The sequence below is a fragment of the Panthera tigris genome, chromosome E2, assembly GCF_018350195.1.
Source record: "Panthera tigris isolate Pti1 chromosome E2, P.tigris_Pti1_mat1.1, whole genome shotgun sequence".
Taxonomy (NCBI): domain Eukaryota; kingdom Metazoa; phylum Chordata; class Mammalia; order Carnivora; family Felidae; genus Panthera; species Panthera tigris.
In genome coordinates, this window is record NC_056674.1 from 46,612,583 (window position 1) to 46,638,825 (window position 26,243).

Sequence of the window (26,243 nt, forward strand, 5' to 3'; positions counted from 1 at the left end):
TGAGAAATCAGCCTTCTCCTTAGCTCTGCCACTCTTATAATTAAGTCACATAGCTAATCTTTTTAATTTTTTTTATTGTTTATTTTGAAACAGAGAGCCTGAACACAAGTAAGGGAGGGGCAGAGAGGGACAGAGAATTTCAAGCAGGCTCCCTGCTTTCAGTGCAAAACGTGATGCAGGGCTCAATCTCATGAACCATGAGATCATGATCTGAGCTGAAATCATGAGTCAGATGCTTAACCAATTTAGCCATCCATGCACCCCACATTGCTAATCTTAAATCATATTTGTTCTCTAGTTTTTTTCTTTGCTTTCAGTTGGTATTTAATTGGGGCACCTGGGTGGTTCAATCAGTTCAGCATCCAACTCTTGGTTTCAGCCCAGATCATATGATCTCACAGTTCATGGGTTTAAGATCCACATTGGGCTCCACACTGGCAGTGTGGAGCCTGCTTGGGATTCTGTCTCTCTCTCTCTCTCTCTCTCTCTCTCTCTCTGCCCCTGCCCTGCTCACTACCCCTCTCCTCCCTCCCTCCCCCCTCTCAAAAATAATAAATAAATGTTAAATAAATAAATAAATTGGTACTTAATTGACCTAAGTCTGTCATTCTCTTCAGTAAATCACTGGTGCTCACCAATAACCACCCAGTTCCACAGTCCTAATACTTAACTCTCTTCCTCATTGGTCTGAAATGCCAGAGAAATTACATAGGGTGGTACATTTCTTTTCACCTTTATCACATCACATTCACCATGGGTGAAAGTCTTAACTCCTGCATTACTACAACCTGCTAGACCCTAGGACCTTTCCTAGACTATGCTTCTAACTATCAGTCCTGGTAGCAACTGTCCTAGACAGAGTTCTCAAAAGGCAGAGCCTTTATTGGGCAGAGCCCTCATAACCTGTACAATAGCCCAGTGGGCTATAAATATATAAAAGTGTGTCTATGTTCATTAGGTCTGAAAATTAAAATCCAATGAGATGTCACATGTTTCACATGCATTTGAAAAAAAATGTGTATTCTGCGGTTGTTAGGTATAAGTTTCTAATAGGTCCAGTTGATATTCACATCTATATCCTTTCTCACTTGCTTTTTGCTAATTCTATCAATTACTGAGAAAGGAGTGTCAAAATCCTCAATTATGATTTGGTACTTTTTTATTTCTCTTTATTTCTGTCATTTTTGTTTCATATAATTCGAAGTTTTATTATTAGATGCATACATATTTAAGATTATAATGTAGGGGCGCTTGGGTGGTTCAGGTGGTTAAGCATCTGACTCTTGGTTTCAGCTCAGGTCATGATCTCACTGTTAGTGAGCTGGAGCCCTGCATTGGGATTCTCTTTCTCCCTCTCTCTCTCTCTTCCCCTCCCTTGCTCACTCTCTTAAAATAAATAAATGAAAACTTTAAAAAATGTATTTAAAAAAAAAAGATTGCAATGCATTTTTAGTGAATTGAACCTTTTATCATTATGAAATGTTTTTCTTTGGCAATATTCATTGTCTCAAAATTTACTTTGTGTGATATTAATTGATTAGTCATGTTTCCATAATATACCTTGTTTCATTAAAGCATAGGTTTCAGTAATGCATATTTAGGTGATAAATTTATTAGGAGAAGCAGGTAACTTGGTAACTGAAAACTTAAGGCATTAGCTTTACTTGGGAGAGGTGGGGTGTTAAGCAAGGGTGACAAATTGGAACATAGCACTTAGGATGTTTTTCTGTCACTAGAAGATTCTATTTTTTTCTCCTGGGTAGTGCTAACACAGGTATCTGCTTTGTAATAATTCACTAAGCATGTAACTATGGGGTGCCTGGGTGGCTCAGTTGGTTAAGCATCTGACTCTTGATCTCTGCTCAGGTCATGATCTCACAGTTTGTGAGTTCAAGCCCTGCATCAGGCTCTGTGCTGAGAGTGTGGAGCCTGCTTCAGATTCTCTCTCCCTCCCTCTCTGCTCCTCCCCTGCTCTTTCTGTCTCTCTCTCTGTCTCTCTCTCTCAAAATAAATAAACTTAAAATAACAATAATAATTCACTAAGCATATAATTATAAATGGTACATTTCTATATGCTTTATAATTCACAATGAAAAAATCAAAAGCAAAAAAGAATGTTACGTCATGCATACAAAGAATATTTAAAAAAATTAGCCACATGCTTTGTTACAAAGGAAATTTCAATAAATATCAAAACTGATATTATTCAGATTGTGTTTTCTTACCAACACACAATCATATTCAAAATCAACCATAAAAAGTAATTTTTAAGAACCCACGTGAATAGAACGTATAATTCAAGTAATGGATTACAAACCATAGCATTAAATAAATCTCTTTGAAGCTACACTGTTATAAAAAAATTTAATAATCTGGGGCAAAAGGGCAACTCTTCGTCATAATAAAATTCCAATAAATAAATGTAGAAAGAATCATGGTAACAGAAAATCACTCTTTGGCAAATACTCAAATAATTTTTGCAGGCAATAATTATCCATCCATGGATGCTAAAATTGCTGTATAGAAGTATGACAAGAAAGAGACTATCCTTTACTTATTTCTCTATCCCATCTCAAATTATTCCTTCTGTAAGATATGAATTAATTACAAAGGGGAAAATATAACTTTATTGTGGGGAGTCCTGGCATATCCCACCTTAAGGACTTGTGTTTGTTTGCCTGTTAATACCCAAATTATTTTCCGGGGTATATTTCTCATTTAACTTGTTTTCTTTAGTGTTATTAAGGATGTTGGAGGACAAACCTATTTAATCTGCCGATACTTACGTGCATTGTTGGAACATGGTTTGTATTAAGACTGAATTTAGCCATCCAAAATTTCTTTTTTTGTACTAAACTGAATAATGATATGTTGCCTGCCTAAAACTAAGCAATAATTTATTGTCCTCTTAAAATACAGATAACGTTTACCTAAAACAGATCTTAAATCCATTTGCATTTCCAAAGCATTTTGAGAATTCCGTTTGGCAGCAAAGTTTAAATCAAGGAATAAATATACACGGCTTTTTCTTAATATAGTAAATCACTTTTAACCTCTTCCTTCAGTGATGTGGGATATTGCAGTAAAATGCTGAGATCACCTCGGTGTGTTCCCCAAATACCCAGCTTCCTGGCCAGGCACACTGCCTGAGGGTTCAATAAGTAGGTTAATTCTTCCTTCAGGGTTGGCCTGAGGGTTAAAGTTCCTGATGAACCAAGTAGACCGTGCATACGGAAAGAAGGTGGGTAGATAAAGTGTATGAGAATGCTTGGGGAGAAAACCACTCATGTGCAGCTGAGGTCACAAGATGATCTTTATTCTATTTCACCTATTTCATCTATTTCTGTTTTCTTGTTCACTCTTTGTTTTTGGCTTCTTTTACAGCCCTATTAGAACCAAGTTCTTTCCACATCTGACAAATGATTATTATGAAAACATCTTCCAGTATCTTCACACAGCTGTTACAGTGTAAGTTTTAGATCCTATTCTTTTTGCATTTTCATTTATCCAAATCTGTTTCCTATTTTACATTTTTATCAATTATGAATAAGATGAATTAAGAAGAGAAAATAATGATGTGGAAAAGTTTAGTTTTACTTGATTAATTTTTTCTATGACATTTCTAATAGTAATAGTAATGATGGTCTCCTTATATGCCGGTATTTTATGTACTTTTTTGTGTTAGCCATTTCCCCCATTTTGAACAGACTTTACATTTTCCTAGAGGAAAAAAAGCAGACTCCCTGAATTTAAGTAATTTGCCAAAAGTCATGCAGCCAGTAATCCACAGAGTAAGAGTTAACAGCTACAAAATAGTTTCAACTGAAGTCTCTCTGGCTGCTAAGCCAAAACTTTTTTTCCCCCCCATTCCAATATTTCAGTCTGGGAATCCTAAAAGGTTGGAGTGTCCCCAGATGTCAGCTTATGACAAATGTTTCATTCTTTCAGCACATTGACTGAGTGCTTCTGTGTGGGATGCTATTCTAGGTGTTTGAAATACATTATGGAGGAAGAAAACTGTTGTGGCCCTAATGAGCTTACATTCTCATAGGGACAGAGGATATAGACAATGAACAAAGAAGTAAAATATATATGTTAGAAGGTAAAAGTGCTATGAAAAAAAAAGAAAATTATGACAGTTTTGAATTGTGCTTTCATCTTACTGATTATAAATATTTAATGTAATAATATCATGAATAATCTTAGTGACCTCCTATAACAAAATATTCAGTAATTTCAGAACAGTTATTTAGATTTGTGTTTTCTCTCACATTTTTGGCTAGTGAATGCAAAGAAATGTCATGGTGCAATTCAAAAGTGAGGTTGTCATAATGGTTCAAAAAGAGTGGACTCATAACATAACATGGCAGTAAAGGCACCATGAATCCAAAAGAACATGCATTGCAGCAGTGGGTTCCATGTTGAATTTGTATCACTGTTGTTTGACACAGTCCCTATCTGTGTACCTCCTTGAAATAATTCTAGGGTGTTCAATACCTTGTTCTAAATCCCGTCAGATTACTTGTGTAGGTTTAAATTACATGACTATTTAAATATATTCTCGAATAAAAGATTACAGTGTTAGCAGCTACACCTTACTAAGATAGGCACTCAAAGATTTTTATAAACAAGAGTTTTTAAAGTATAAATCTGATCATACTGTACTATCAAACAAAGCCTTTAAATTGTGAGGAAAATTGGGGCTTCTGGGTGGCTCAGTTGGTTAAGCGTCTGACTTCGGCTCAGGTAATGATCTCAAGGCTTTGAGTTGGACGGGCTCTGTGCTGGCAGCTCTGTGCCTGGAGCCTGCTTTGGAGTCAGTGTCTCCCTCCTTCTGCCTCTTCCCCAGCACTCACACTCACTCACTCTCTCTCTCTCAAAAATAAACATTAAAAAAAAATTTTAATTGTGAAAAAAATTAAGGTTTAGCTTATATATGGTAAAGTACAGATATATTTGGTGTGAGACTCAGTGAGTATTAGGGCCATTTTATACAGCATACTTATGTGAAAAGGCAGTGTCCACATTAGTAACATTAAAATTTAAAAATACAGGGGCGCCTGGGTGGCTCAGTCGGTTAAGCTCAGCTCAGGTTGATCTCGTGGTCTGTGAGTTCGAGCCCCGCATCGGGTTCTGGGCTGATGGCTCAGAGCCTGGAGCCTGCTTTCAATTCTGTGTCTCCCTCTCTTTCTGCCCCTCCCCCTTTCATGCTCTGTCTCTCTCTGTGTCAAAAATAAATAAATGTTAAGAAATAAAAAATTTTAAAAATTTAAAAATACAGAAACACATTAAATATAGAACCAGACCTGAAGAAACATCACCCTATATTAAACCCCAAATTAACAACTTAGTTTTAATGAAACAAAATTATTGTCAAATTGTGTTTGAATAGTATTGGTTTTTTAATTGTTTTTAATTTATAAATTTTAGTTTTATAGTTATAGGAGCTTAAGAAAATGCATTATATCTAATTTTATGATATTATGTTTGTACATATTTAAGTAATATAACCTTAAGATTCTGTGATATTTTATTTTAAAAGGTTTGCACATTTCTTCATTTGAGAAACACTGCACTATGCAGCATTCTCTTAAATAGAACTATTTGATAAACAGTGAGTCTATTTGAGCACCTTTCATGCACCAGCCAAACTCTGTTTCCTTGACTGTGAAGTTACCGTATAATAGGGTGTTATCCTCTATAAAAAATATAATCTATATCCCTCTAGTTCCCATTTGTAATGCTGTCAGCAAGTAGTGGTCATTCAGGTTTGGGATCATATTCAAACTATGTTGTCATTTCAAGAATTACAGTTTGGTTGGGAAATTTTTACATGTGGTAACTCTTCCTATATATATCTTTATAGAAATTCTAATCATTCTATCCTTCACTATGTTTTCATGTTAACATTTTTATAATTCTAAATTCCTGAATTTCTGAATTTAGATTATTAAGAGACTTGATTGAAGTAGAATTAACTTTGTAATCATAAATTATACTCAATAAGTAATCCATGTTTCCCAGGCCAGTTTGAGGGAATATTTGGGGCAGTGAGTTAAACCACATGTTTATATCATGGCAACTTCAATTCAGTATTAGATATGCCTATTAAGAATGTCTTATGCCACTCTACTGTGAATATAATTAAAGCCATTGAAATATATGCTTTAAATGGGTGAGTTCTATGTGAATTAAATCTCAACAAAGCTGTTAAAAAAAAATTACAACCTTTCAACAGTCTATTTTCACTTACCATCTTTTCCTGTGTAATATTATTTTCATGTGTAGTACATCTATATGCATTAACCCAACATTGCATTATTATGTTTACCTTAGTCATATTATTTTAAATATTAAGAAAAGGAAAATGTATTCCCCTTTATATTAACCCAGGTATTTACTATTTCTGGCTCTTATAATTTCTTCCTATAGATATGTTACCATCTAAGTTTCCTTAACCTGAAGAATTTCCTTTAGAATGTTTTTTTTAAGTTTATTTATTTTAAGAGAGAGAAAGTTTGTGTGTGTGTGTGTGTGTGTGTGTGTGTGTGCGCGCGCGCGTGCACGTGAGCAGGGGACGGGCAGAGAGAGAGGGAGAGAATCCCAAGTAGGCTCCACCCTGTCAGCTCACAACCTGACACAGGGCTGTATCTCATGAACCGAGAGGTCATGACCTGAGCCAAAATCCAGGGTCAGCCACCCAGACGTCCCTACAATTTCTTATAGTGCTGCTCTGCTGACAAGAGATTCTCTCAATTTTTGTTTTTCTGAAAAATGTATTTATTTTGCTTTTATTTTTTAAGAAAAATTTTCCCAGATACAGAATTCTAATTTGACAGTTCCCATTCTCTCAGCACTTTAAAGATCCTGTTCCATTCTCTCCTACCTCCCATCATTTCTGATGAGAATTCAGTTGTAATTTATATCATTTCCTCCTTGTTTGTAATGGGTTTTCCCCCACTGGCTGCTTTTCTCTTTTTGTGTTTTCTATCATTTGATGAATATGTGGCTAAGCATGGTTTTCTAAGTATTTATCTTAACAGGTATTCATTGATCTTCTTGGATCTGTAAGTTTACATTTATTTAGCAGTTTAGGAAAAATCTATCCATTATTTTATGAAAGGTATTTTCTGACTCATTTTCTCTCTCTGAGAATACAGCTGAATATAACTTCAATCACTTAAATATGGTCCCACATATCCCTGAGCTTTTGTTCTATTTTTTCAAATATATTTTTCTCATCTTCAGATTGAATATTTTCTATGATCTATCTTCAAATTTACTGTTTTCTTTATTTGACTATCTGTGATCTGTTGTTCTTATCCAGTAAATTTTTAATTTTTGATATTATGTTTCATTTCTAAAATTTCTACTTGTTTCTTTTTTTTGATGGTTTGTATTTTTCTATTGAGATTCTCCAACTATTCATTAATTGTAACCATATTTTTCCTTTAATCCCTTAAACATCTACTTTTTAAATTTTTTTCCTCTTTTTTTCTTAATTTAAATCCACATTACTTAATATACGGTATAATGATGTTTTTAGGAATAGGATTTAGTGATTCATCACTTACATATAACACCCAGTACTCATTCCAGTAAGTGCCCTACTTAATGCCCATCACCCATTTAGCTTACCACCCCCAACACCCCTCCAGCAACCTTCAGCTATCTGTATTTAAGAGTATTTTGTGGTTCCCTCCATCTCTCTTTTTATCTTATTTTTCCTTCCCTTCCCCTATGTTCATCTGTTTTATTTCTTAAACTCCACTTATGAGTGAAATTGTAAGGTAATTATCTTTCTCTGATTGACTTATTTCACTTAGCATAATACATTCTAGTTTCATCCATGTTGTTGGAAATGGCAAGATTTCATTCTTTTTGATTGCTGAGTAATATTCCATTGCGCATATATATATATATATATATATATATATATATCCCATCTTCTTTATCCAGTTGATAGACATTTGGACTTTTACCATAATTTGGCTATTGTTGATAGTGCTGCTGTAAACATTGTGTTGCATGTGCCCCTTTGAATCAGCATTGTTGTATCCTTTGGATAAATACCTAGTAGTGCAATTGCTGGGTCATAGGGTAGTTCTATTTTTAATTTTTTGAGGAACCTCCATACCGTTCCAGAGTGGCTGCACCAGTTTGCATTCCCACCAGCAGTGCAAAAGTGTTCCCTTTTCCCCACATCCTTGCCAACATCTGTTGTTTTCTGAGTTGTTAATTTTAGCCATACTGACAGTTGTGAAGTGGTATTTCATTGTGGTTTTGGTTTGTATTTTCCTGATGATGTGTGATGTTGAGCATCTTTTCATGTGTCTGTTAGCCATCTGAATATCTTCTTTGGAAAAGTGTCTGTTCCTGTCTTCTGCCCATTTTTTCCCTGGATTATTTGTTTTTTGGGAGTTAAGTTGGTTTGTTCTTTATAGATTTGAGTACTAACCCTTTATCCAATATGTCATTTTGCAAATATCGTCTCCAATTCTATTGGTTACTTCTTATTTTTGTTGATGGTTTCCTTCTCTGTGCAAAAGCTTGTTATCTTAATGAGGCCCTTTGCTTTTGTTTCCCTTGCCTCCTGAGACATGTCTAGTAAGAAGTTGCTACAACTGAGGTCAGAGAGGTTGTTGCCTGTTTTCTCCTCTAGGATTTCTCCTCTAGGATTTTGAGGTCAAAGAGGTTGTTGCCTGTTTTCTCCTCTTGTCTTATGTTTAAGTCATTCATCTATTTTGAGTTTATTTTTGTGTATGGTATAAGAAAGTGGTCCAAGTTCATTATTGTGCACGTAGCTGTCCAGTTTTCCCAGCACCATTTGCTGAAGAGACCGTCTTTTTTCCAATGGGTATTCTTTCCTGCTTTGTCAAAGATTAGTTGTCCATATATTTGTGGGTCCATTTCTGGATTCTCTGTTCTGTTACATTGATCTATGTGTCTGTTTTTGTGCCAATACCATACTGTCTTGATGATTACAGCTTTGTAATACAGCTTGAAGTCCAGAATTGTGATGCCACCAGCTTGGGTTTCTTTTTCACCATTACTTTGGCTATTTGGGGTCTTTTCTGGTTTCATACAAATTTTAGAATTGTTTTTTCTAGCTCTGTCAAGATTGCTGGGGTTATTTTGCGAAGGATTGCATTTAAATGTGTAGATTGCTTTGGGAAGTATAGACATTTTAACAATATTTTTTCTTCCAATCCATGAACGTGGAATGTTTTGCCATTTCTTTGTGTCTCCCTCCATTTCTTTCATAAGGTTTCTGTAGTTTTCAGCATACGTATCTTTCACCTCTTTGGTTAGGTTTATTCCTAAGTGTTTTATGATTTTTGGTGCAATTATAAATGGGATCAATTCCTTGATTTTACTTTCTGCTGCTTCATTACTGGTATATATAAGTGCAATGAACTCCTGTACATTGATTTTATATCCTGCAACTTTGCTGAATTCATGGATCAGTTCTAGCAGTTTTTTGGTGGAGTCTTTCAGGTTTGCCACATAAGGTATCATGTCATCTATGAAGAGTGAAAGTTTGACTTCTTCCTTGCTAATTTAGATGCCTTTTATTTCTTTTTGTTTTCTGATTGCTGAGCCTAGGACTTCCAATACTATGTTGAATAGCAGTGGTGGGAGTGGACATCCCTGTCATTTTCCTGACTTTAGAGGGGAAAGCTCTCACTTTTTCACCATTGAGGATATTAATTGTAGGTCTTTCATATATGGCCTTTATGGTGTTGAGGTATGTTCCTTCTATCCCCACTTTCCTGAATATTTTTATCATAAACGGTGCTATATTTTGCCAAATGCTTTTTCTGCATCTATTGAGAGGATCAAGAGGTTCATAGCCTTTCTTTTATTAATATGGTGTATCATGTTGATTGATTTGCGAATATTGAACCACCCCTGCAGCCCAGGAATAAATCCCACTTGATAGTGGTGAATAATTCTTTTGACGTATTGTTGGATTTGATTTGCTAGTATCTTGTTGAGAATTTTTGTATCCATGTTCATCAGGGAAATTGGTCTGAAATTCTCCTTTTTTGTGGTGTCTTTGTCTGGTTTTGGAATGAAGGTAATTCTGGCCTTGTAGAATGAGTTTTGAAGTTTTCCTTTCATTTCTATCTTTTGGAAAAGCTTCAAAAGAATAGCATTACCTCTTCTTTCAATGTCTAGTGGAATTCCCCTGGGAAGCTATCCAGCCCTGGACTCTCATTTGTTGGAGATTTTTGATAACAGATTTCAACTTCTTGACTGGTTATGGGTCTATTCAAATTTTCTGTTTCTTCCTGTTTCAGTTTTGTTGAACGCATTTAGATAAGCGGTTTAAAAATTCTTCTAATTCTATCCTCTGGATCATTTTAGTATCAGTTTTTCTTAACTGTTTTTCTCTTGAGAGTGGGCCACATTTTCCTGTGTCTTTATGTTTAGTAGTTTTTTATTGTACCCTTGTAGAGACTAGGGATAGCTTCATCTAAATAGTGTTGATCATGTTCTAGCAAGCAATTCAAGTGGCTGAGCTCAAACTTTAAGTCTTCACTTCTTTCCACCTTCCAGCCATTGCTTTCTGCCTGGCCCTCTGCACATACGTTAATCAAGATCATCCAAGGATTTGAAGGAGTTTATATGTGGATTTTTCTCCTCCAGCTCCTTAGCTTCCTTTTTTTTCTGAGATTTGTCATTTATTTTCTAGCCATGCCAGTAGTCCCAAACTCTTCCCTCTCAATCCTCAAGTCACTTAGGACTGCAGTTTTCTGTTTGAGTTTCAGCTACTCCATGCAGTGCAAACTGAGAAGTGCTATTCCCTTCTTTTGTGTGTCAACTCCCTTCCAGTTTCTGCCTGCCTTCAGTTGCTCTAAAGTGCATTCAAACAACTGTTTTTATATTTTTCCCATTATTGTTATCTGCTGGCAAGGTTAAGAAGGTTAACTTAATAACAGGTACTGCACCATTATTAATAGTGTAATTTCTGTATCATATTGAAATTTAAAGAATAACTATACACAGAGAATGCTCCTTTTTAATAGCATCTTGTCTCACGAATGCAATCAAGATGTTTTCTTAATTCACTGAGAATATTCATTATAGGTCTTACAAGGTTATGTTTTCCATCCTATTCTCTTTTCCCCCAAACTTCTTTCTTTTTCTTGTTTGGCTTTACATTGTGTCAAAAGAGGACATTTGTTCAAATATCTGGCTCTTGACTTTCCATTCCTATTTGAGTGCAAGATATTAAAAAGATGATTGAAAGTTCCCTGTACATAAATGTGGGTTGCTTTCTTTTGGAGTCACAAAGTTACTTTCATTTGTTGGTGACTACTTCGTTTCATTGACCAATGACTGGCCATTTTATGATGGACCTCTAAAGGTGAGTATGGTTTTTCAAAGATAATATTTCCAAACTCTTGTCTTTAGAATATGAGTTTGTCCTCCAGCATTCTTGGAGTCAGGTTTGGGAAAGAAGCTAGTATGGTCCCCACTTAGTACATAGAGTTTCAATAATTCACCTTTTTTCAAAAGGAAACACAGTTGTCAGCCCAACTATTTGTTCCACTTCAAAGTCCCACTGGTTGTACCTCCTCAAAGAGTAAATCTCTGGTCTTCTTCATAGATGAGGGAGGGCAAGTTGCTCAGATATACGGTTGGCAAAGGCTATATGTAAATCCAGCTGCTTCTTATACAAACTTTTACCCAGTTCACATCATGTTATGTGTTAGTTGTACCCCCACCTTCAGACCTATAATTTCTATGTGTATGAGTGGTAAGAATTTACTTGCTGCTGAGCTCCCTCCCCTACTGATTTAAGTTTCTGTTTTCAAAAATTTGTTGAGCCAGTTTGTCTTTATCCACCTGCTTTCTGGCTTCTAAAATTTTAATGTTTTTTTCTCCTCTTCTGTTACCTTTGGACTTGTGGGTTTATTCCTTTTTTTATCATTCTATCATTTTAGTGGAGTTTTCAAAGTGAGAAATGTAACTTTATATGGGCAAGCTACTATCTTTAACTGTAAGTTGGTCTTCTTTATCCTTGGGACTATTACAATAACTTACTATGTAATCTACTTGTCACTATTCTCCTTATTATAAATTCATTTTGACATTAATTTGCCCCCCCCCCTACTTTAAGCTTCCAGTGGACAAAGATCCAGACTTGGGTGACTTAGGTTACAGTAGAATTTTTTGTATAAATAACTATAACTATAACTATAGCTATAACTATAAGTATAAATACTTTGTCATTAGTCAAATATGACACGAGTTTTCTACTCTTATCCCCCCACAGAATATCAGTTGACAGTCAACCACAGATCAACTTTATGGGAGTCCAGGAGTCCAGCAGGGAAGTTCTAGCACACTGTTTGAGCAAAAAAATCTAAGAATAAATGTAGTGAATAAGGTAAGAACAGTTTCATTTTACTTATGTCACCTTGCCCCCAAAGCAGCACAACTCAGCACCAAGAGACACCCCCTTGGCCAGTGATTTCTCTCAGAAAAAAAAATCTTAACAAGTTTAATAAGAATGAAATCATAGCAATCTTTTCTCCCCACAGTGGTATGAAACTGGAAATAAATAATAGGAGGAAAGCTGTATAATTCACAAATATGTGAAAATTATACAACACTTTTAAACAACAAATGGGTCATAGAAGAAATCAAAAGGGAGATACAAAATATCCTAAAACAAATGAAAATATAAACACAACATACCAAAACTAATGGGATGAAGCAAAACAGTTCTAAGAGGCAGGTTTATAGTAATAAAAGACTACACTAAGGAAAAAGAAAGATCTCAAAAAAGCAACTTAACTTTACACTTTAGGAACTAGAGAAATAAGAACAAACAAAGTTCAAAGTTATAGAAGGGGGAAAATAAAGATTACAGCAAAAATAAATGAAATAGACAATAGAAAAACAGACAAAATCAATGAAACTAAAAGCTAGTTTTTTGAAAAGATAAACCATTAGCTAGACTAAGAATAGAAAACATTTAAATAAATGAAGTCAGAAGTGAAAGAAGAGACATTAAACATACCACAGAAATACAAATGATCATAAGATATTGTTATGACAATGATATGGTAACAAATTGGAGAACCTAGAAGAAATGGACAAATTCCTAGAAAACATGGTCTTTTAAGACTGAATCGTGAAGAAATAGGAAATTTAAACAGGCTAATTAATAATAAGGAGATTGAATCTGTAATCAAAAACTTCCCAACAAAGGAAAGCCCAGGATCAGGTGACTTCACTGGTGAATTCTTCCAAACATTTGAAGAATTAATGCCAATCCTTTTCAAATTCTTCCAAAACACTGGAGAGGAGGGAACACTTCCAAACTCATTTTATAAGCCAGCATTGTTCTAATACCAAAGCCAGTCAAGGACACTGCAAGAAAAGAAAATTATAAGCCAGTATTACTGATGAACATGCTAACTTTTCAGCAAAATCTAGCAGACCAAATTCGAGAGCATGTTAAAATAATCATATAGCATGATCCAGTCAGACTTATCACTGGGATGCAAGGATTCTTCATCATATGCAAGTCAATAAATGTGCTACATCACTTTAACAGAGTATAAAGTATAAAATCATATGATCATCTTAGTAGATACAGAAAAAGCATTTGGAAAAATGTAATATCCTCTCATGATAAAAACTCAATAAATTAGGTATAGAAGGAATGGACCTCAGTATAATAAAGGCTATATCCAAAAACCCCACAGCTAACGTACTCAATGAAGAAAAACTGAAAGCTTTTCCTCTAAGATCAGGAACAAGACAAGGATGCTCACTCTTGCCTCTTCTACTCACCACAGTAGTGGAAACCGTAACCTGAGCAATTAGGCAAGAAAAAGAAATAAAAGATACAAAATTGGAAAGGAAGAAGTAAAATAGTCTCTCTTTGCCAATGACATGATCTTAAAAATAGAAAATCCTAAAGGCCCCAGCTAAATGTTAAAACTAATAAATGTAGTAAAGTTGCAGGATAGAAAAACAGCTTACAAAAATCAGTTCTGTTTCTATACACTAACAAACTATCTGAAAGAAAGAGAACAATCCCATTTAAAATAGCATCAAGGAGTGCCTGAGTGGCTCAGTCAGTTGAGCGTCCATTTTCAGCTTGGGTCATAATCTCCTGGTTCATGAGTTCTAGCCTCACATCAGGCTCTGTGCTGACAGCTCAGAGCCTGGAGCCTGCTTTGGAATCTGTGTCTCCCTCTCTCTCTCTCTTCCCCTCCCCGGCTCACACACTGTCTCTGTCTCAAAAATAAATAAAAACATTTTTTTTTAATTTTAATAAAATAGCATCAGAAAGAATACAATACTTAGGAATAAATTTAGCCAGGAGGTGAAAGACCTATACCCTGAAAAATGTAAGACATTGGTGCAAAAAGTTGAAGAAGCCAAAAATGAAAGGAAAGATAACTCATGTTCAAAAATTGGAAAAATTAATTTGTTACAATGTACATACTGCCCAAAGCAATCTACAGATTCAATGCAATCCCTATCAAAATTCCATTGGAATTTTTCACAGAAGTGTAAAAGACGGTCATAGTTTGTAGAGAAGCACAGAAGACACAGAAGACAGAATAGCCTAAGAGAGCTTGAGAAAGGACAAAGTCTGGAGGAATCAGACTTCTTGATTTCAAACTATATTACAAAGCTATAATTTTAAAAGTATAGTACTGGCTTAAACACACACACACAGATCACTGGAACAGAATGTAGAATACAGAAATACCTTCAACTAATCTCTGTCAAGGGTACCAAGAACACAAGAGGGGAAGGGATAGTGTCTTCAATAACTATTGTTGGGAAAACTAGATAACACGTACAAAATAATGAAATTGGACCCTATCTTACACCATACACAAGAAATTAACGGAAAATGGATTAAAGACTTAAACATAAGACTAGAAAACATAAAACTCCTAGAAGAAAACAGGAAAAAGTCTCCTTGATACTGGTGTTGGCAATAATTGTTTGTCTATGACACCAAAACCACAGACAACAATAGCAAAAATAAACAAGTGGGAATACACCCAGCTAAAAACCTTCTGCACAGCAAAGGAAGTGATTAACAAAATGAAAATGCAACCTATGAAATGGAAGAAAATATTTGCAAAGAAAGGGTGCCTGGGTGGCTCAGTCGGTTAAACGTCCAATTTCAGCTCAGGTCATGATCTCACGGTTGGTGAGTTTAAGCCCCGCGTCAGGCTCTGTGCTGACAGCTTGGAGCCTAGAGCCTGCTTCGGATTCTATGTCTTCCTCTCTCTTCCCCTCCCCTGCTCATTCATTCTCTCTCTCTCCCTCCCTCCCTCTCTCTCTCTCTCTCAAAAATAAATGTTTAAAAAAATTTTAAGAAAATATTTACATACATCTGATAAAGGGTTAATATCTAAGACACATAAGGAACTCCTACAACTGAATAGCAAACACATAACCTGATTAAATAATTGGTAAAATACCTAAACAGATAGTTTTCAAAAAAAAAACTTACAAATGGCCAACAAGTACATGAAAAGATGCTCAACATCACTAATCAGGGAACTGCAAATCAACATCACAATGAGCTCTCACCTCACACCTGTTAAAAGGATTATTATCAAAAAGATGAGAAATAAGAGTTAGCAGGGATGTGAGGTAAAGTGAACCCTTGTACACTGTTGGTAGGAATATAAATTAGTACAACCATTATGGGGATGAGCATGGAAATTTCTCAAAATATTAAAAATAGAACTATGTGATCTAGCAGCCCACTTCTGTATTTAAATTCAAAGGAACAAAATCAGAATGTTTACGAGATATCTGCAGTCCTATGTGCCTTGCAGCATTATTCACAATAGCCAAGGGATAGAAACAACTTAAGTGTCTGTTGAAAGAAGATAAATGGATAAAGAAAATGTGATACACCCAAACCACACACGCGCGCACGCGCAATTGAATAATATTCAGCCATAAAAAAAGTAAATCCTGCCATTTGCTACAACACGGATGAACATGAAGGACATTATATTGGATGAAATGAGCCAGATAGACACTTTGTCTCGCTCACATGTAGAATCTACAAAACAACAACAAGAACAACAAAACCTTGAACTCAGAAACAGAGTAGAATGGTGGTTTCCAGGGGCTGAGGAGTAGGGGACATGAGAGATGTTGGTCAAAGGGTACAAACTTTCAGTTATGAGTAAGTTCTAAGGATCTAATGGACAGCATGGTGACTGTAATAATGCTGTATTGTATACTTGGAAGTTATTGAACAGTAGGTGTTAAATGATCTCACTACAAACAAAAAATGACAACTATGTGAGGTGATGGATGTGTTAACTTGAATGTGGTAATCATTTCACAATGTTTTTTTTTAAGTTTATTTATTTATTTTGAGGGAGAGAGAGGGAGAGTGCGGGGGGAGGGGCAGAGAGAAAGGAGGACAGAGTATCTGAAATGGGCTCTGTGCTGACAGCAGAGAGGCTGTTGCAGGGCTCAAACTGACAAATCATGAGATCATGACCTGAGCTGAAGTCAGTCCCTCAACAGACCAAGCCCCCTGGCACCACATCACAATGTATATTTATTTCAAATTTATCACCTTGCATACCTTAAACATATATAAATTTGTCAGTTAAACCTCAGTAAAGCTGGAAAAAATATTTTGTGATTCGTAATGAGGAATTGAATTTCAGATACGAAGAATGTCATGAGCTGAAAAATGCTTAGAGTCAGAAAGTAAAAGGTATGTTCTAGGAGCAGCAAGCAGCTAGTTCTGTTAGATACAGAGGACTTGGTTGTAAAAAAAATGGCAACGTGTGATGGGGCAAAATAAAGACCTTTAATACCTAGCTGAAGAGGAACAGATGTGTTAATGAAGCTGTTTGTGAATTATACCTTCAGAGACAACTACTAAACTAGAAAAGGAGTTCTGTTTGGATTTGATTCAACTTTTCTTATTTTCTCACACTTTTCTCCAGCATATTCCATGTCGGTTTAAGTAGTCACAACCAATGACAGCCTAGAAAAAAATATTTGATTGTCTTCAGCCTTTTTAGTGGAGCTGGGCAAAGGCTCTTGAGATTAAGGACTTGGTCAACCAAACAGTATGTCTAAAAGTATCTATCACAGTAGAGACTGAGCAAATAAGAGAAAAGAAATTGATTGCCTGAACCCTAACACTAGCTGGATAGAAAGGTTTTTCTTAAAAAGCTTTGTTATTTATCCTGGGGCAGAACATGAGAGTGGTCTTGGCAAACAAGACAGTATACTCCTTTTGCTCTTAATGCTGATATGCAAAAAACCAACGGAAGAGAGTGTTGTATTAGTCACTCTGGTAGCTGAGTGTGGAAATCTCTTCAAATTCATCTACTCGGGTATTACTAGCAGCCTTACAGAAAAAAACTGCATATGTGCCAGCCTCAAAGATCTGAGGCTCATCTATTAGTATGTGAATACCTGGCTGTGAGCCAAAGCCCCAAAAGCAAAGTGGTTAAGCACAGCTGAGCCCCTTCCGTGCCTTGGGGGTTTCTCACAGGCTCATAAGCTAAGCAGACTTTCTCTGGGCAGGGTGACCAGGTTTTCAGCAGAAAGCTATGTCCAATTTATTGTGGCTCATCCAGTACTAAACACAGAGTATGGTAACAGAATATTTTAATAGTTACAGTAAAGACTGTGTTGGGCCTACTGAGGTGTCTTTGTTTCAACAGGTGTATCTTGTGCCAGTGACATTGGTAACAGCTGGAAAGAATTTATTTCCTTGATTGACTAAGTAGAAGATGGTTCCCAGAACTGATCTTTAAGTCTAAATAAGCATCCCCAGAGGTGTTGGAGTTTTCAACAAAGTGAGTATCCTGAGGAGAAAATAAAGGGATAGAGACATTTAATTTGAAAATTAAAGGGAATATGACATTATTTTGTGTCTTAGGCTGATGATAAGAAGTGTATATATAGACATATAACAAACTGAAAAGCATGTACCCAAAAGTATTTACTATAATAATACTATATCAACAACTGCATACAGAAAAATTTTAAATAAAGAGCACAGATACTGAGTATATTTTGTCCATGTACAGTCATCCAGGAAAGATTCCTGAAGTTAAATTTTGAACTGGATTTTGAAGAGGATGAAGCCTATGAATCTCAAAAGATGAAAGAAGGCAGTAGTATAAAGTTAAAATCTAGGCTACCAAGGCAGGAAAAAAATTCAGTTGAATTCCTTTTTTGATTGCAGAACAAATGATCATCTGCAGAAGTTTTTCCCTTCCTTTTGATGATCTCCCACTCTCATCACACTAATGAAGGTGTTCTTTTGGCAGTATTATACCTGTGGCAGACCTCAAAGCATGGAAGGTAAGAAAAGTCAAACTTGGGGATAGCAAGAGTAGCACAGTAGTTGAAACAGCATGTCTTTTGTGGAAGTAAAATTGTGGTTTATAAAATTGTAGTTCCAATCATGATATATCTTTAGTGTTGGACTTACTAATTAAAATTCTATAAAATAAGGAATAGGCAGCCACTGTGGACACTTGAACTGAAGAACAAAATATTGTACGAATATTCTCAAAGATTTGTTGTTGTGGGAAAAGTCATATGATGAGGGGAATTCCTAATAAACCATTGTGATAATCCATAACATGAGTTAGTTAAGGGCAGCTGGGAAGTAGAGGAATGGGGAAGTGAGGTTAGGAAGTGATGCGATTATAATGCTGACAAAAAGTGAAGCGCAAAATTATTACAGAGAAAAGACTAGTAAAATCTATAATTGTTGGTTAAAATGGGGGAGTGGGAGGAAGACACCAAAGGTTATCAGCCTGGAAACACTGAAGGTGTTGTGGATAATTATGGGGAAATGTGCAAAGATAGGTCTCAGGGGTAGGGGAAATGAACTTGTTTTTCTTTTTCTTTTTTTTTTTTTCTTTTTTTCTTTTTTCTTTTTTCTTTTTTCTTTTTTCTTTTTTAATATATGAAATTTACTGTCAAATTGGTTTCCATACAACACCCAGTGCTCATCCCAAAAGGTGCCCTCCTCAATACCCATCACCCACCCTGCCCTCCCTCCCACCCCCCCATCAACCCTCAGTTTGTTCTCAGTTTTTAACAGTCTCTTATGCTTTGGTTTTCTCCCACTCTAACCTCTTTTTTTTTTTTTCCTTCCCCTCCCCCATGGGTTTCTGTTACGTTTCTCAGGATCCACATAAGAGTGAAACCATATGGTACCTGTCTTTCTCTGTATGGCTTATTTCACTTAGCATCACACTCTCCAGGTCCATCCACGTTGCTACAAAAGGCCATATTTCATTTTTTCTCATTGCCACGTAGTATTCCATTGTGTATATAAACCACAATTTCTTTATCCATTCATCAGTTGATGGACATTTAGTCTCTTTCCATAATTTGGCTACTGTTGAGAGTGCTGCTATAAACATTGGGGTACAAGTGCCCCTATGCATCAGTACTCCTGTATCCCTTGGATAAATTCCTAGCAGTGCTATTGCTGGGTCATAGGGTATGTCTATTTTTAATTTTCTGAGGAACCTCCACACTGGTTTCCAGAGCGGCTGCACCAATTTGCATTCCCACCAACAGTGCAAGAGGGTTCCCGTTTCTCCACATCCTCTCCAGCATCTATAGTCTCCTGATTTCTTCATTTTGGCCACTCTGACTGGCGTGAGGTGATATCTGAGTGTGGTTTTGATTTGTATTTCCCTGATGAGGAGCGACGTTGAACATCTTTTCATGTGCCTGTTGGCCATCCGGATGTCTTCTTTAGAGAAGTGTCTATTCATGTTTTCTGCCCATTTCTTCACTGGGTTATTTGTTTTTCGGGTGTGGAGTATTGTTATGGACTGCATGTTTTTGTCTCCACACTGCCCCCCTTGAAAATTCATATGTTGGGGGCACCTGGGTGGCTCAGTTGGTTAAGCATCAGACTTTGGCTCAGGTCATGATCTCACGTTTGGTGAGCTCAAGCTCTGCATCGGGCTCTGTGCTGACAGCTCAGAACCTGGAGCCTGTTTTGGATTCTGTGTCTCCCTCTCTCTCTGCCCCTCCCCCATTCGTGCTCTGTCTCCCTCTGTCTCAAAAATAAATAAACATTAAAAAATTTTAAAGAAAGTTCATATGTTGAAACCCTAGTTCCCAATAGAATGATGACAGGATTAGTGAGTATCCTTCTCAGAAAAAGAAGAGAGCTAGACATCCTGTTCTCAGTCATGTGAGGATACCAGAAGATGGCCATCTCCAAACTAGGAAAGACACTTTCACCATACACCAGCACCTTGATCTTGGACTTTGCAGCCTCTAGAACTGGAGAAATAAATATTTGTTGTTTTAGCCACCCAGTCTATGATAATTTGTTATAGCAATGTGAACTGAATAGGGCAAGTATGAACTCATAGACATTTACTTTATTCTACATGTTGTAGTCCAACACTGTCATCATTTATTTTGATATGCAAATTGTCCCAGATTTGTCAAGTTAGAGTCCTTTTTTTTAATATTTATTTTTTGTGAGAGTGCTAGCAAGGGAGAATCAGAGCGACACAGGTTCTAAAGCGGGCTCTGCGCTGACAGGCTGACAGCAGCAAGCCCCGTGGTGGGGCTCCAACTCATGAATGGTGAGATCATGACCTGAGCCAAAGTTGGATGCTCAGCCAACTGAACTGCCCAGATGCCCCTCAAGTAGGAGTCCTTTTAAACAGTCCTGCCTCTTTTTTTTTTTAATGTCCTCACCATTGTTTTTAATGTTTATTTATTTTTGAGAGAGAGAGAGAGTGTGTGTGTGTGAGCCAGGGAGGGTCAGAGAGAGAGGGAGACACAGAATCTGAAGCAGGCTCCAGGCTCTGAGCTGTCAGCCCAGAGCCTGATGTGGGGCTCAAACTCACAAACTGGGAGATCATGATGCCCAACCAACTGAGCCACCCAGGCGCCCCAATGTCCTCACCATTCTTTGAGCATTTCCTTGCTTTCTGGAACAAAACAGTCCAGGCTCATCTTGTACTTCCCTACTCCAGTCCAAAATTTGGCCTTTTTCCTGTGGAGGCTAATTGCCTTCAATGGACAACAGAATTTTTTAAATATTTATTTATTTATTTTGAGAAAGTGAGAGAGAAAGAGAGCATATGAGCTGGGGAGGGGCATAGAGAGGGAGACAGAATCCCAAGCAGGGTGCAAATAGTTAGCAGAGCCCAGTGTGGGGCTCAGTCCACAAACTGTGAGATCATGACTTGAGCTGAAATGAAGAGTTGAATGCTTAATCACCCAGGTGCCCCAACAGTAGAATTTTGAAACCAAGCTCTGTGCACTGAATGTGCTCATTGATGTTAGTGTATCATTGCCTCTAGCCTCTCAAAACTGATTGAGCTAGGAACTATGTTTTAATATTTCTAAAACATACATATATTTTTATATACATATATGTGTGTGTATATATATATATACCCCTACATCAGTATTTTTCTGTCAAAAAGTGTGTTTATCCTCATAAGAGGATTGAGGATCATAACTCCAATTTCAATTTAACACCATATGTTATATTCTAGTACTCCCCCTTTCCATATTTGTAATCCCCTTCTATAACAGAAATTAGGCTTCCATTATCCTCAACGTATTTGCTCATTTGCTCTAGCCTAGAATTCAAAGAAGTTACTTTCAAATTGGTAACAGATATCATTGCAAAAGTAAGCATACTAACTGGAATTTAATATCTTATAGTTCTTTTTTTAGCTAAAATTCACATATAGTGAAATGTACATGTCTAAAGCATACTATTCAGTTTTTCACTTGTTAATTTTACCTTTTATATGTAGAGAGAGAGACAGAAAAAGAGACAGACAGAGTATGTATAGTCTCTAGATTATATAGTTGTTATCTATAGGAAGTTTTTTCTGATATCATTTACACCATTATTGCCTGAAGTAAAGACCTCATGTTATTGTTTTATACAGCAGTGTTGATTTAAATATACCCATATCTAATGTGCCCCTGTCTAAAGTGTTTTTCGTTGTCATTTCTTATTGTACCACATGACTTTCTTGATCAGTTACCTTCTTCCTAAGGAATAGCCCTGAAGAATTCCTCAGTGAGGGTTAGTTGCTCAAAACTCTCAGTTTTTGTCTGAAATGTTTTTTTTTATGCTCATCCTTTAAAGATGACTTCCTCAGGATACAGGCTTAGGTTGCAAATTATTTACTCTCAGTAATTTAAATATATCCATGTTTTCTAGTTTCCATTGTTGCAGTTGAGAAATCCGATATTAGTGTTTTTTCTTTTATGATAAATTGTCATTCTCTTTGCTTTTAAGATATTTTCATGTTTTGTGTTTTGCATATTCACTTTGATGAGTTAAATGTATGTGAAGGTTTCTTTATATTTATCCTGCTCGGGATCATTATGCTTCTAGATTCTAAATATTCATGTATTCCAACTTTCTGAATAATTCTCAGTAATTATCTCCTTGAATATCTTTTTAAATTTTCTTTACTTTCATACTTAAAAACTATGAATAGATGGTTTTTAGACCTTTAAGTTCTACTCCACATATCATAATTTATTTTATCATATTTTCCACCTCTATGTCAGTGCTTTACTTTAGCTAAGTTCTTTAGTTTTATCTTCTAGTTCACCAATTCTTTCTTCATCAATATCAAATCTGATGTTTTACCTGTCCATTGTTATTTCAATTTTTATTATTTTTACCATAAATAATAAAGTGGAGTCTTTTTCAAAAATATGTTTATATTCTTTTATATCTGACTTATATTTCTATTCTCTCCTTTATTTCTTTATACATAAACATACTTATATTATGAATTATGTAATTCCAGCATTTGAAGTACAGTATTTCTTCACCAGGTTTTTCTCTCTGTTATTTCTGTTGGTTCATACTATCTTGTTTCCTCATGGGTTTTGTGATTTTTTTATGTATTTTCCATTATGAAATCATGCAAACTGGGACTCTTTCTGAGCAACTTCTCTGAGGTCAGGGTTAAGGATAAACACTCCTAGAATGGATTTGCATTTTTTTTGTCTTAGGTGCTTGGAAAGAACTATTGACCAAGTATTACTTTAATTTTTCAGCTTGGATATTTTTCATCACATATAAGTAGTATGATTTCAATCCAGTACCCAGGATTGACATGACAACTAACCTGTGGTTCTGAATTAGGGTGTTCATACATCCAAATTTTCCCAGTTAAAGTGCCCTTTATTTTGGTATAATTATTAATAATGCCTTCTTCCACTTTCACAAGATTTTCCATTTGGATTATAAATTATATGCTACCCTTGTATAAGAATACAGGAGAAACTTTTTGTCCCTTCCAACCTTAGCAAAGACCGAAAAGATATGTTATTATTTCTTATTTGCAGGGCAGAATTTCTAGTTCACCCTTTCACTGAAAGTGTATCTCCCAGAATCCTGATTTTAAGTTGGGGTTTCCATTCCAGCTTCTCAAATAAGAAGCTCTAGGTTTGTGGGGATTGGCAGATGCCCTCAGGGCAGCTTCTGGCTTTAGCATGTTTACCTGTTTGGATTCATGCTTCTCCTTAGTTCTTTGCCTCTAAGGATTTTCCTTACTTTATTGTGAGCTCAGCTATATATTTAAGAGGATGTTGTAAATCTTTTATTCAGAATATTTAGTTGTTTAGTTGCAGGAAGTTATCCCCCCCAGAAAAAGTCCCTGGGCTCCTCATAAATACTGCTTTAACTGTGTGTGGTTTTGGAAGAGCCATTTTTTCTGGTATTGAGGTAGCCCAGAAACTTCAAAGGGCAGGTTTCCTACTTGAGAGGTTTCACTTGTCCCACTTTGTCGAAAATACGAGGACAATTTACCTGAAGAAAAAGTGTCAAAAATTTATCTTTTAATGTTCTATGTTCTCCAGATACAAACTAAGAGCATAAAGTAAAATCACTTTTATTTTTCTAACAAAAGAAGTAGACAAGTACCAGCCTGTAAGATAAAATATACTATTATTATATTCACTTTATAGATGAAGAAAGTGAGGCACAAGGAAGCTAAATAACTTACCCATGGCCCACTATTCATAAGAGCTTATATTAGAACCCATAGCCAGCTGTCTATAATATGCATGCCCTTAACCACTAGCTCATATGCTCCTTGGCCCAAATATATGCATTTTCCTATTTCATCATCATAAAATGTATACTAATGAGGGAAAGTATTGCTACATTGATACCATTCAGTAACAGATACAAAAGGATGAAGAAAAAAAGAATACAAGCTTTGTTACAGATTATAAGAATTATGAGGAAACAGAGTTTTTAATCCTAAATCATAAATGCTTTCCATTTCTCCATCCCTTCTCTTCTTCCATTCTTTCTCTCTGGAAGTTTCTTTCCCGTTTGCTTACCTGAAAATTTCTTGCTTTTTTTTTTTTTTAATACAATTTATTGTCAGGTTACCTAATATACAGTGTAAACAGTGTGCTTTTGCTTTCAGGGGTAGATTCCCGTAATTCATGACTTGTATACAATACCCAGTGCTCATCCCAACAAGTACCCTCCTCAATGCCCATCACCCATTTCTCCTCTCCCGCCCTCACATCAACCCTGTTTGTTCTCTGTATTTAAGAGTCTCTTATGAGTTTGCCTCCCTCTCTGTTTGAAACTATTTTCCGGGCGCCTGGGTGGCTTAGTCGGTTAAGCATCTGACTTCAGCTCAGGTCATGATCTCGCGGTCTGTGAGTTCAAGCCCCGCATCAGGCTCTGTGCTGACAGCTCAGAGCCTGGAGCCTGTTTCAGATTTTGTGTTTCCCTCTCTCTCTGACCCTCCCCCGTTCATGCTCTGTCTCTCTCTGTCTCAAAAATAAATAAATGTTAAAAAATAAAAAAGAAACTATTTTCCCCCTTCTCTTCCCCCATGGTCTTGTTAAGTTTCTCAAGTTCCACATATGAGTGAAAACATATGATAGCTGTCTTTCTCTGCCTGACTTATTTCACTTAGCATAACACCCTCTAGTTCCATCCACGTTGTTGCAAATGGCCAGATTTCATTCTTTCTCATTGCCAAATAGTATTCCATTGTATATATAAACCACATCTTCTTTATCCATTTATCTGTTGATGGACATTTGGGTCTTTCCATGATGTGGCTATTGTTGAAAGTGCTACTATAAACATTGGGATACAAGTGCCCCTGTGTATCAGCACTCCTGTATCCCTTGGATAAATTCCTAGTAGTGCTAGTGCTAGGTTGTAGGGTAGTTATATTTTTAATTTTTTGAGGAGCCTCCATACTGTTTTCCAGAGTGGCTGTACCAGTTTGCATTCCAGTTTGCGTTTTAATACAATTTAAATATCTCCATTAAAAAAAAAAAAAAACCAAAGCTATCATGAATACAATTGTCCCCATAGGCTTTCTCAGAGAAAATTAATGATTTCCTCATCTTTTTTCTCATAGCATTTTTACGTATCTTTATGATAGCACTTAGCAGTTGTAGTATGCTGAACCACATTAAATCATTGTTTTTACAAGTCAGGAATGATTGAATGTCAACAACATATGGTTCAACCTTATTTATTGTATATATGTATACTCCACTAGATTTAGAAGTAGAGACCATGTGTCATTTGCCATTTTTTTAAGGCCTGAGCATGTGCTCAAAATATGATTGTTGAGTTGGTTGGATGCTAATACTCTGGGAAGAATATTCAAAAATATTAATCACTGACATATATTGGTCATTGACCAACCAGAAACGATACTGGTATTAAACAGCTGCTAAAACTGTGCCCATTTTTTAGCTGCACATTAGCCCAGCCTGTGCCAAGGATACATGCAGAATAAGACTTTTGGGGTTATAGTGAACCCCCAAATGTGGCTCTAACCAGCTACATTCAATGCTTGAAACTTCTCTATAATAGTGTCAGCAAATCTCACTTCAACATCTAGTAACAGACAACTAAGAACTTTTTGTTGTAACCAGTTCTATCTTTGAGCATCTCTCACCCCTAGGAAATTCTTTCTCCCATTAGACACTACAGTCTGTCTTCCTTTAACTTCCATTCATAGGGCTTAATTATATCTCTAAGGGCTTCAGCACTAGTCTCATTCCCCTTCTACATGACAGCTCTTAAGATATTTGAATATGGCCATATCTGCCTCTAATTCATTTCATCTAAAAACAAAGTATCCTTGGTTTCTTAAACCAGTTATTATTTTACATGGCTCATATTTCCCAATAATAGTATTATTCCTTGACTTTTTTTGTCTACCTATGAT

General features: G+C 36.1%; 1 long non-coding RNA gene across 1 annotated transcript; it reads left to right on the forward strand.

Annotated features, from left to right (window-relative positions):
• The first annotated feature begins 3,367 nt into the window (after positions 1-3,367).
• Positions 3,368-17,834, forward strand: LOC122234195. The gene is made up of 3 exons (XR_006211971.1): positions 3,368-3,468; positions 12,287-12,400; positions 17,706-17,834. It is a non-coding gene; the product is annotated as an uncharacterized LOC122234195 (long non-coding RNA).
• Positions 17,835-26,243: the final 8,409 nt, after the last annotated feature.